This window comes from Dunckerocampus dactyliophorus, chromosome 19, assembly GCF_027744805.1.
Source record: "Dunckerocampus dactyliophorus isolate RoL2022-P2 chromosome 19, RoL_Ddac_1.1, whole genome shotgun sequence".
Lineage (NCBI taxonomy): Eukaryota > Metazoa > Chordata > Actinopteri > Syngnathiformes > Syngnathidae > Dunckerocampus > Dunckerocampus dactyliophorus.
In genome coordinates, this window is record NC_072837.1 from 19,620,777 (window position 1) to 19,634,461 (window position 13,685).

Sequence of the window (13,685 nt, forward strand, 5' to 3'; positions counted from 1 at the left end):
CCCACATCAGATACAGATACAGATACAGATACAGTCACAGATACAGTCACAGATACAGTTACAGATACAATTACAGATACAGTTACAGATACAGTTACAGATACAGATACAGTCACAGATACAGTCACAGTTACAGTCACAGATACAGTTACAGATACAGTTACAGATACAGTTACAGATACAGTCACAGATACAGTTACAGATACAGTTACAGATACAGATACAGTCACAGATACAGATACAGTCACAGATACAGTTACAGATACAGTCACAGTTACAGAGACAGATACAGTCACAGATACAGTCACAGTTACAGTTACAGTTACAGATACAGTTACAGATACAGTTACAGTCACAGATACAGTTACAGATACAGTCACAGATACAGTCACAGTTGCAGTTACAGATACAGTTACAGATACAGTTACAGTCACAGATACAATTACAGATACAGTCACAGTTACAGTTACAGATACAGTTACAGATACAGTCACAGATACAGTTACAGATACAGATACAGTCACAGTTACAGTCACAGATACAGTCACAGATACAGTCACAGATACCGTTACAGTTACAGTCACAGATACAGTTACAGATACAGTTACAGATACAGATACAGTTACAGATACAGATACAGTCACAGTTACAGTCACAGATACAGTCACAGATACAGTCACAGATACCGTTACAGTTACAGTCACAGATACAGTTACAGATACAGTCACAGATACAGTTACAGATACAGTTACAGTTACAGATACAGATACAGATACAGTTACAGATACAGTTACAGATACAGTTACAGATAAAGTTACAGTTACAGATACAGTTACAGTCACAGATACAGTCACAGATACCGTTACAGTTACAGTCACAGATACAGTTACAGATACAGTTACAGATACAGATACAGATACAGTTACAGATACAGATACAGTCACAGATACAGTCACAGATACAGTCACAGATACCGTTACAGTTACAGTCACAGATACAGTTACAGATACAGTCACAGATACAGTTACAGATAAAGTTACAGTTACAGATACAGATACAGATACAGTCACAGATACAGTTACAGATAAAGTTACAGTTACAGATACAGATACAGATACAGTTACAGATACAGTTACAGATAAAGTTACAGTTACAGATACAGATACAGTTACAGTCACAGATACAGTCACAGATACCGTTACAGTTACAGTCACAGATACAGTCACAGATACAGATACAGTTACAGATACAGATACCGTTACAGATACAGTCACAGTTACAGTCACAGATACAGTCACAGATACAGTTACAGATAAAGTTACAGTTACAGATACAGATACAGTTACAGATACAGTTACAGATAAAGTTACAGTTACAGATACAGATACAGATACAGTTACAGATACAGTTACAGATAAAGTTACAGTTACAGATACAGTTACAGATACAGTTACAGTCACAGATACAGTCACAGATACAGTTACAGATAAAGTTACAGATACAGATACAGTTACAGTCACAGATACAGTTACAGATACAGTTACAGATACAGATACAGTTACAGATACAGTTACAGTTACAGTCACAGATACAGTTACAGATACAGTCACAGATACAGATACAGTCACAGATACAGTCACAGATACCGTTACAGTTACAGTCACAGATACAGTTACAGATACAGTTACAGATACAGATACCGTTACAGATACAGTCACAGTTACAGTCACAGATACAGTCACAGATACAGTTACAGATAAAGTTACAGTTACAGATACAGATACAGATACAGTTACAGATACAGTTACAGATAAAGTTACAGTTACAGATACAGATACAGATACAGTTACAGATACAGTTACAGATAAAGTTACAGTTACAGATACAGATACAGTTATAGATACAGTTACAGATAAAGTTACAGTTACAGATACAGTTACAGATACAGTTACAGTCACAGATACAGTCACAGATACAGTTACAGATAAAGTTACAGTTACAGATACAGATACAGTTACACATACAGTTACAGTCACAGATACAGTTACAGATACAGATACAGTTACAGATACAGTTACAGTTACAGTCACAGATACAGTTACAGATACAGATACAGTCACAGTTACAGTCACAGATACAGTTACAGATACAGTTACAGATACAGTTACAGTCACAGATACAGTTACAGATACAGTCACAGATACAGTCACAGATACAGTCACAGATACCGTTACAGTTACAGTCACAGATACAGTTACAGATACAGTTACAGATACAGTTACAGTCACAGATACAGTTACAGATACAGTTACAGATACTATTGTAACAATTGATTGATTTATTATTTACCATTTAATAAATTGAAATCTAAATATCCATGTTTCTTTAGCAATACATGATTTATTATTGTTGTCGTACAGTTTGAAGCAAGTGTCGTTATTTGTGGACAAATGATCAAAAGCAGTTGTGTAATAAGATCCTAAGAATAGAAATAATACAACAATCTAACAAGAGAATGATAATAATAAAAAAGGATCATAACCAAACATAATGATACAAATATGCAGTAAGTAGCTGCCTGGTACTCTTTGCTGTTGAGTAAATAAGAATTGTTGTTTTTTTTAAATAAAAATCACAAAATGTTTCATTTAAGGTTAATTGATTGGACAGCAACAATATTATGTTTATGACTTTAATATGTTGTTTTCATATATTGGCAAATAACTGCCCGCCCCTCACAGATGCCCCGTACTTATTTTTGTTGGTGGTGTTTTTTTTGGATAAAAAAGTCACAAAATGTAATTGTTATGTTCCGCTTATGAATGCATATTTTACGATGATGCATGTTGTCATCGTTTATTTGTGGAAAAGTAATCCAAAAAATATCTTATAATATTATTCAATATTAACTTACAAATACAAAGAACTGCCCGCCCCTCATACTGTAGATGCCTGCTGCTCTCTGCAGTTGAGTACCCATGCGTCCAGGGGCAGGAGGTATACTAAACAGATCTTTTTCCATACATTTTGATGTCATTGAGCTCGTTGTGAAAACGCCCTTGGCACTTTTCATGCTTGTGCAGTCCAGCAGAAGGTAAAAGGGAGGAATTTCATACGAAAGCAGGAGGCGACGTGCATGTTTTTCTTTTTTCTTTTTTCTTTTTTGCAGTGAAATGGCTCGTGAGAGTGAAAAGTAGGTGTGGGGTGCACACACACACACACACACACACACACACAAACGGCACACAGCAGCTTTGCCGCACGTCGGAAGCGGTCCACTTTTCCCACGCGGCCACAGAGTGCCACAGATGCCACTCGTGTGGCCAGCCACGTGCTAACGCTAGTGCTAATGCGGGTGTCTCGTACACACGTATGAAAAGCAATAGGAGGTCGGGGTCGCTCCTCCGACTCCCACGCAACTCCTGTGCTCACTTGTGTGCACGCAAAGACGGAGCAAGCTAAGCATGTGCGCTGCTTTAATGTGTGCATCAGAAAGCTTCCCGTTGTTGCAGCTTGTGTGTAACACCAGGACACGGTGGAGAGACTATGTCTCTCAGCTGGCCTGGGAACGCCTCGGGATCCGCCGGGAGCAGCTGGACCAAGGAGCCGAGGAGAGGGAAGTCTGGGCTTTCCTGCTTAGGCTGCTGCCCCCGTGACCCGACCTCGGATAAGTGGAAGAAGATGGATGGATGGATGGATGGATAGATGATTATCACTATTATTATTATTATTATTATTATTATTATTATTATTATTATTATTATTATTATTATTATTAGGCTTTGCTAGCTGCCCATCAGTGAGCTACAGATGGATTCAGTTTGATCATGTTGTTTTTCTTTTGCAAGTAGGCTAACTTAGCATGATGTTGCTGTTAAAATGGGATTGTAATGTTAGCAATTTAGCACACATAGCCATGCTAGTTTATCATCCCCCTTGTGTGTTTGTTACACTTTTGAGAGAAGGGGTGCTCAACTCTTGCTTTTGAAGTTGGGGCTGTTCATGACGCCATGAGAAATAACCCTCATTGTCCAGGCTTCGCTACATATCTTAAAATGCAGCATGGAGTTCTGCCAGCTCTCCATCAGTCAACTACAGACATGGAAGGCATGGATGTTTGATCATGTTGTGTTTCCTCAGTGGATAGGCTAAGCTAGCATGATGTTTCTGGTAAAATGTGAGTGTGATGTTAACACTTTAGCTCACATAGCTATGCTAGTGTAGCTCATGTGGTAGGTGATATTTGGCATCTATAGCATTAAAAGTCATTAGCATTAACGCTACTGACACACGAAAGCAAAGCCGGTGCTTCCATTGTGGCACCTGTGAGGCTTCATTTCTACCTTTAATTCTCTACGTGGGCGTGTCTTCTGTATGCAGGTGCTTCAAATGTGTGCATGTGTCAAGGGCACATATGCTGTTCATGTGAAATATGCATGCAACCCCCAGTCTCCCCCCGCTGCCTTCATGTAAGTCGTCTCATGTTGCACCTTGACTTTCACACCCTCAAAGCAGGTCATTTGGTGGGATGTGTCCGTGTGTGTCCGTGTGTGTGCGTGCGTGTGCGTGTGTGTGCATGTGTGTGTGCGCGCTACTTGCCATGTTACCTGAGGCGTGGCTACCGTGTGACGTGATGAAAATGCCAATCAGTGCGGGATCACTGACTTCCAAGAAAGTACGGGGGAAAAGATGTTAACGCTCTTGTGGTGTTTTCGTTTCCGCCGCCTTTCTGGCCTTCATCGCTGGTCTGGCTCCACTGGGTTCTGCTCCACAGCTTTTGGAAAGGAAACAGTTGGACGTGGGCTGTTAGCGGTGCCAAGGTATGCCACGCTATGGCAAAGTCACTCTTTGGAAACTGTGATATGAGAGAAGTGGCGCTCCAACGTGGAAACACTTGGTCACATCTGCAAATGAGACATTAAAAACCACCGGAAGTTACCCTCCAGTCCCCCAGAGGGCGGTAGTGTACATTAGAAAGTGGGCGCCAGCAGACGTTATCCACCACAGCTCCATCTGCTGGGTGAGGCAGGTCACTGCCCCACTCGGCTCCAATGCCAGTGAACTAAGTGTTAATAAATACACACCTTTATCCAGATCTGCACCAAAATGTAAAGGCATATGCGCCCCCCCGCCCCACCAGTTATTTGTGGAAGCCAATAAATAACTCATGAAGAAGTAAATGAGTTGGTGTTGCTGGGTGGTAGGAAGATCTACTGTTGGCATCCAGGAGTTTCCTTGATATTCAAAGGCGCCATCTTTGCTTCTCTCTTTGTCTTGTCGCCGTGCAGAGAGATGGCAAGGCAGCCCCCGCAGTCAGCTTGCCAACTTTGTGCGTGGAGCTGCTCCGTGCGCTGTAGGTACCGCGTGGGCGGATAAATCGCTGTGGGTTTTTTTGAGGAAGCCGAACGTTATAGCGGCACACTCTAAATATCTCAGCCTTGCATCACGCTGGAGAAGGCGGGCTGCAGGCAAACGTTGCTTATGATCGATGTGGACGTCTTATTCCTTCTGGATGCCGCGTGCTGGCAGACTGGCTTCAGTGGATAACTCCACACGCGTGGGAATAACCATACGCTCGCTTTTGAAGCTCTAGATGTTCATGGCGTCATGAACAAAAAACCCCTTCCTTCACCAGGCTTCGCTACACATCTTAAAAGAAAGCGCGGAGCCCTGCCAACTTGCTGTCAGTCAGCTACAGATGAGAGCTGTGAGTTTGATCGTCTTGTTTTTCTTCAGCAAATGGGCTGAGCTAGCATGATGTTGCTGTTGTATGTTAGCACTTTAGCTCACATACTGTAGCTATGCTAGTGTGACCTCACGTTTGTGTCCTCCCGTCCCACGTCTTCATGTTACGGTGTAGCATGTGAGACAGTCGTCCCTCGCTATACTGGCTTTTTTCAGAGTGAATGAATAAATGATGTTGGTCTGTTATTATATGAAATACAAGTGCTATGTAGCATTGTGGTCACTAGGTGGCAGTAATGATACAAAACATTGAGCCATTAGCTTCCATGACTTTACCTTCACCCTGCACCAAGTCATCAAGTCAGTCATGGCATGTCCCACACCATAGACTGAAAAAAGTTTTCCTCCCATTCCATGTGGAAGTGGTACATTTTTGGCTAAATTCGAGGCTAACTGGTTAGCTCGCAAACTTGGAGCTGGCTGGAGTCCCTGCAGGATAAGAGTTGAGCGATGTGTTGTAAACAATGAATAATAGGAGTGTAAAGTGTGACAATCCGGTGTGGCGATGACCCCCAAGATGCAGAGACGGGAACCCAGTGCAGGTGAGAAGTCTTCAATTATAATAAATGCAGAGCAGAAAAAAGGAAACTAGCCAAAGCATGTAGCCAAAATGAGACCTTAACAAACAACGCTCCGACGACAGCAAGACACCACCGGCTGAGCTAAATACTCACACACAAATTTGCGCCAGGTGTGCAAAAAAACAAAAAACAGAACAGAACAAAACAGGAAGTAATACAAAATAAGGCCCTGAAAAGCAGAACTGAGGAATAAAGAAGCTGTCACGCCCGAAGTGGTGCGTGGTGGGACAGTAAAGTGACTATGGGGCTGCTATTTCATGTCCAGGGGTTCTAATCATGTAGAAAACCATTCAAAGCTTTTCTATGATAAACCAGGAGATTCCATTTCATAACATTGAATCCCACATAGCGGAAATTCATTTATCATGGTCGGGTATAAACGAGGGGCGGGTGTATGTGGCGTCTACTACTTTGGTGCAGAGTCACAGTGGTGGTAAATTCATTGGTCGTTGAGTCGTGGGGGGGGGGTCAGAGTGTGCCTGACAAAGAGTTGAAAAGGCAGCACGTGATAGTCTAAATGTCACGGGGCCGCCCACCAACTCTTTTAGACGAAACCTGATCGTGAGCTCGTTCAGCCGCTGCTGGTTGCCGCTGCCTCTCGCACGGGGTCGTCAACTTGGCCCCCTCGGTGCCGGTCCACGGCAGGGGGTCAAGCAGCCATGGAGGCGGGACCAGGAACGGGGGTGGCAGAGTGGAGAGGCACAGGGAGGCCGGAGCCAAACCGGGGGAAGGCAGCTGCCCGGATGCAACAACAGGTGGGGGCTTTGCTGTTGCGATTCGGGTGGGGTCCACACGTCTACTGTAGATGTGTTCATGAGATTGTGAGGTTGTGAAGGATAAACCGATGTTTTGACAAGTGCAAAAGGCACGGGTATCAGCCTCCTGGATGGATGAGAATCCGACATGAATCCTTAGATGGATCGTAGAGACACGCACCAGGTATCGCAAGACTAGCCACCGCTTGACAGCCCGTCTCTTCAACAACACGAGAGCTTAGTGTGACTGTAAATAGCATTAGCAGCACGCTAGCTAATCACCGGGAAAGATTTTCAACACAACAGCATAACATACGTACATTATACTTGTAGCCATCTAATTCATCTTGTTTATCATGGGTGGTGTAAAACTAAGACAGGAACAACATCAAATGAAAAGCACTAAATGAATACACAGCCACCATCCACCAGTACCAGCCTGGACTTTGCTTTTCAGAGAACAAATATGCACATTAGCACTCAATAAGCTCATCAAATCTTAACTTTATGCATCCCCACATGTGGGAGCAAGTATGAGGTGAAGGAAAAAGGGTAAAAGTAGCGTATAGTAGTCCATCTGCGCAGCGTGGGACAACGTTACAACATTACATGGTGCGTTCAAGGACTGTCTGACAAAGTGACCAGGTGGTTAGCATGTTAGCCATGCAGTCAGAGGATGGGGAAGACCTGGGTTCAAATTTCTGCTTGGGCATTTCTGTGTGGAGTTTGCATGTTCTCCCCGTGTGTGTGTGGGTTTTCCGGGTACTCCGGTTTCCTCCCACATTCCAAAAACATGCATGTTAGCTTCATTAGAAACTCTACACCACATGTGTCAAACTGGTGCCCTGGAGGGCCGAGACGCTGCAGGTTTTCTCTAACCAGTTTCTCCAGCAGGTGATTAATTGATGAGCTCCTTCCCTCAAACTGAAGGTGTTGATCATTAAGATCACCTGCTTTAGTGACTGGCTGGAAAGAAAACCTGCAGTGTCTCGGCCCTCCATGGCACCAGTTTGACACCCCTGCTCTAAATAGTCCATAGGTATGAATGTGAATATGAATGACCAACATTGGCCCGCCACCAGTCCAGCAAGCCCCCGCACCCCTAATGGGGATAAGCGGCATAGAAAACAGATGAATGGATGGATGGATGGATGAATGGATGGATGGATGGATGGACGGTTGGATGGATGGATGGATGGATGGATGATGGATGGTTGGATGGATGGGTGGATGGATGGATGGACGGTTGGATGGATGGATGGACGGTTGGATGGATGGATGGATGATGGATGGTTGGATGGATGATGGATGGTTGGATGGATGGATGGATGGATGGAAGGTTGGATGGATGGGTGGGTGGATGGATGGATGGACGGATGGATGGATGGGTGGATGATGGATGGTTGGATGGATGATGGATGGTTGGATGGATGGATGGATGGATGGATGGAAGGAAGGTTGGATGGATGGGTGGGTGGATGGATGGATGGAAGGTTGGATGGATGGATGGATGGATGGATGGATGGATGGATGGATGGATGGATGGATGGAAGGTTGGATGGATGGATGGGTGGGTAGATGAATGGATGGATGGGTGGATGGATGGATGGATGGATGGATGGATGGAAGGTTGGATGGATGGGTGGGTGGATGGATGGATGGATGGATGGATGGATGGATGGAAGGTTGGATGGATGGATGGGTGGGTAGATGAATGGATGGATGGGTGGGTGGATGGATGGGTGGGTGGATGGATGGATGGATGGATGGATGGATGGATGGATGGATGGATGGATATCCCTTAACATACAATTTGATGTGGTTATTTACAAATCCATCCATCCATCCATCCATTTTCAATACCACTTCATCCTCATTAGGGTCGCGGGGGCATGCTGGAGCCTATCCCAGCTGACTTCGGGTGACAGGCGGGGTACACCCTGGACTGGTCGCCAGCCAATGGCAGGGCACATATAGACGAACAACCATTCACACTCACATTCATACCTATGGACAATTTAGAGTCTCCAATTAACCTCACCTGCATGTTTTTGGGAATGTGGGAGGAAGCCGGGGTACCCAGAAAACCCCCCCACACATGGGGAGAACATGCAAACTCCACACAGAAATGCCCAAGGGAGAATCCAACGCAGGTCTTCCCGATCTCCAAGCTGTTCCTGTGTTGGCCAACGTGCTAACCACTAGACCACCGTGCAGCTATTTACAAATCATTATTTGTATTTTTTAAAGTTTTTTGGTATCATTGCGCCTGAATGTTTCCCACAGCCGGGTGGTTGGGGACCCCTCCCTGCCTTACAGCATGCTTGGGGATATGATGTGCTCGTTGGCGCATTTGAAAGAATGACATGTGTGTTATGCAATTGGCTTCTTTATTTTTTAAAGTAAGATTCATGTCTACAAACGGAGCCCTACGATGGAGTCAAATGGAACGGTATCGTTTGTACGCTAGATGGAATTGTTCCATTTTTAGCTTGTGTACTTTTTCAATGCTATCTTAACCCGTGTATCGCGCATGGAACGCTTCAGCACAAAGAGATTTACGTCCCTATTGTTTACGTTACCAAAACACTGCAACTTCTAGATATGAACGCGATGCGTGGGGAAGTCACGTGCATGTGCACACCATGGCGTCATGACGTGTTTGTGCTCTCCTTTGTGGTCACCAAATCTCCTTTCTTCACCAAATGATTCACGTGGGCGATTAAGAAGGAAGACGTCTGGCTGTGGAGGTTTGCGAGGGACTCGCTGTGACGCTTCACTGACGCACGTTTTTATATCAGTTTTGGATGACAGTGAAGGCCCACCTGTGAAGTAGGAAGCTCATTGAGAGAACACCAGAAAAAGCTAAGAATACCACGTATTTTCAGTTACGTAATTCCACGTGTGTTCATTCATAGTTTTGGGAATCTACAATGAAAATAAGGACGACGCATTGAATGAGAAGGTCCAAACTTTCTGTAAGTACTTTTCCCGAACTCTGGCTTTCCATGACATATACAGTAGGTACAGTACAGACTGCAGTAGATTGCATATCTATGGGATTTATGTCTACAGCCAAAGGAGGCCTGAGTCCACCCTGGCGTGAAAAAGTCACATATGAGCCAAAGAAATGGGACTCGACCTGCAGTGCGAACGTTGCATTTTGTGATTTTGTGCGCGGCTTGAGGGTGGAGTGTTCAAAGCGGTCACGTATTTGACGTTCTATTTTGGGTGCATTTTCAGCGCCCAACTCTTGACGTTGGTTCTAGGTGGGCAGCACTCAGCTTGTTCTCTCTCTCGGGCTGGCAGGTTTGTTGCTGTGCTGAGTTTACACGAGGAAAGGCTAAAAGGAATCTTTTGGATTGTCTTTGATGAAACAAACAAACCCACGCTTGCATCTAACCACGTCTTTATGATCATTCAGCTTTGAAACAGCAATAACAACACGGAAAAACCGTAGATCATTGGCGAACCTCTCAGTATGGGATGGATTTGACAAAATATCCCTCATCAACAATGGAAAGAACCAAGAACCAAACAGTCACTTGTTTCTTCTGAGTGTTCTGAACTCCTGTTTCAATGTCCTGAAGTCAAAATATGCTTTGAATCAACAGCGCCTCTGCTGGTTGCAGCTGAGTAATGCACTGGCAGGATTCATCTTCACTTCAACATATTGTCATTCTTAGCCATCAATCTGTGGACGGTGGTGTCACTACGCCAGTAAGGTAGTTCTTGGGCGTAACAATGTTAACAGCAATAATAAGAACAATGTGCTCATATGCAGCTCGCATGATGGAGATGGAGCCTTGATGGCGCTTCTTGGAGGTTTTTTCAGAAGGTGGAATAGGTGCGTCCCATTACATGCATTCTTAGCTGCCTCTTTTTAGCTGTTTTATATCTTTAGAAGACACAGAAAATAGAAAGATGTGTGTGTTCATGTCTCACATAAGGATTGTGGATGAAAAAGTACACTTTCCTTTTAAGCAGGGGTCTCCAAACTGCAGCGCCGGGGGGCATTTGCAATCCACCACTTTTTTATTGGCCCTTGGCACATTCTAAAAATACGATTAAACAAGAAAACTTGGAATGGAAAAAAAGAGCAGTAATTTTACAGCAATAAAGCAAAAATATTATGAGAACAAAGTCATCATCTGAAGAGAAAAAATAGCATAACGGTGAAATAGTAAAGGCTAAAATATGTACGTTTTTAAATCAGAAATATATGCATTGAATTTGAACAAAGTCACCAACAAATGTACACAATGTTTACTGGAAGTTTGTACAGAGAACAAGAGGAAAGCAAAAAGAAGAAAAGAAACAACCATAAAAAGCCCTTCACAAAGCAAGCCACACACAGCCAGAAGAGACAGAAAGCTAAACCTGGGAGGATAAGACGCTTCATTGGCCAAAGCAAATGCATAAACAGACAAAACCTTCGGTGGCCAAGAGAGGGGAAATGATATTTGGGAGCTCAGTTCAATTCAAGTTGTGGAAATTCACTATGAAGGGTCCCCGTGCAATTTGGAATGTGTTACTGATTGAGTTGTGTATTTTCTCTAAATTGAAGCAGGACATGATAGGCGGGGTAGCATCCGTCCACCTTACCAAAATCGCCCGTTTGTCCAGGAGAGAAGCGAAGGACAAACTACGTCGCCACCGTCGGGTTCGCCTGCGGTGCCAAACGGGGCAGTTCAAGTCTGAATCACGGAAAGAGTTTGGAAGACTTCCAGAAGTCACTTTTTAAATGTAGTAATATAGAACATACTGTAGAAACTAACAAATGAAACACCAAAGTTGCAACTTTTGGATAATGAGGTTGGGAAAAATGTAGGATATTATTCTAATAAAGTCCAAATATGATGAGAATAAAGTCATAAAAATAACAAGAAGAAAGATGAAATACTTGTTGAAATAAATGATATCTAAAATGAGTTTTTTTATTGGCCCTCAGCACATTCTAAAAATACAATTAAATAAAACCCCCAAAAATGCAAAAATGAAAAAAAGAGCAGTGATTTTACAGAGAATAAAGTCATAATATTAAGAAGTTGAAATATTAAATTAATATAAAATATGTAATTGTTTAAAATGTAGTAACATTATGAGAAATAAACAAATCAAAGAACAAAGTTGCAATTTAAAAAAAATCAGGTTGGGAAAAATGTGTAATATTATTATAATAAAGTTCAAATATGATGAGAATAAAGTCATACCAGGACAAGAATAAAATGCACAAGAAGAAAGTTGAAATATTTGTAAAAAATAAAAATTGTAACGTAAGGATAAGAAGTTGATACTAACAGTCGTCCTCCAACGTCACAGTGTGGTACTGCAGGCTTTCACAAATGAATGAATTGATTATCTACAACGTGTACAACGTGTACAACGTGTACAACATGTACAACTTGTACAACTTGTACAACTTGTACAACTTGTACAACGTGTACAACTTGTACAACGTGTACAACGTGTACAACATGTACAACTTGTACAACTTGTACAACGTGTACAACGTTTACAACGTGTACAACGTGTACAACTTGTACAACGTGTACAACATGTACAACATGTACAACTTGTACAACGTGTACAACGTGTACAATGTGTACAACGTGTACAACTTGTACAACGTGTACAACATGTACAACATGTACAATGTGTACAACGTGTACAACTTGTACAACGTGTACAATGTGTACAACGTGTACAACTTGTACAACGTGTACAACATGTACAACGTGTACAACATGTACAACATGTACAATGTGTACAACGTGTACAACTTGTACAACGTGTACAACATGTACAACATGTACAACGTGTACAACGTGTACAATGTGTACAACGTGTACAACGTGTACAACGTGTACAACGTGTACAACGTGTACAATGTGTACAACGTGTACAACTTGTACAACGTGTACAACATGTACAACATGTACAACGTGTACAACGTGTACAATGTGTACAACGTGTACAACGTGTACAACGTGTACAACGTGTACAACGTGTACAACGTGTACAACGTGTACAACATGTACAACGTGTACAACGTGTACAACGTGTACAACATGTACAACGTGTACAACGTGTCTCAGGGGAGGATTGTGGAGGATGGGCAACATTAAAAAAAAGTGCACTTCTCCCACGACCCTTTTTTATTGGCCCTCGGCATGTTCTAAAAATACAATTAAATGAGAAACAAAAAACCCAGCAAAAATCTAAAAATTACTGTAGTGTTATAAGAATAAAACAAAAATATTAGGAGAATAAAGTCATGATATTAAATACGGCTAAATTATGTAATTTAAAAAAATGTAATAATAATATGAGAAATAAACAAATCAAATGACAAAGTTGCAATTTTTGGAAAATTAGGTTGGGGAAAAATGTGTAATATTACTGTAATAAAGTCAAACTCTTGTAATATCATATCGTATTCTAATAGCCGTGCCTCGCAGTATCGAGGTTTGATTATCGTAGCGTTGCTCTCTTGTGTTTTTATAAATGAATGAATGAATGTAATGTCTGCAATGTCTCTTAGAAGGATCGTGGATGAGGGGCAACATTTCCCCCAAAAGGTACACTTGTCCTTTAAGAAATG

The 13,685-nt window shown here is 42.4% G+C and overlaps 1 protein-coding gene across 4 annotated transcripts in view; it reads left to right on the forward strand.

Moving 5' to 3' along the window:
* Nucleotides 1-13,685, forward strand: part of pak5 (p21 protein (Cdc42/Rac)-activated kinase 5) — a 90,221-nt gene that overhangs the window by 43,851 nt on the left and 32,685 nt on the right. The window lies entirely within an intron of this gene.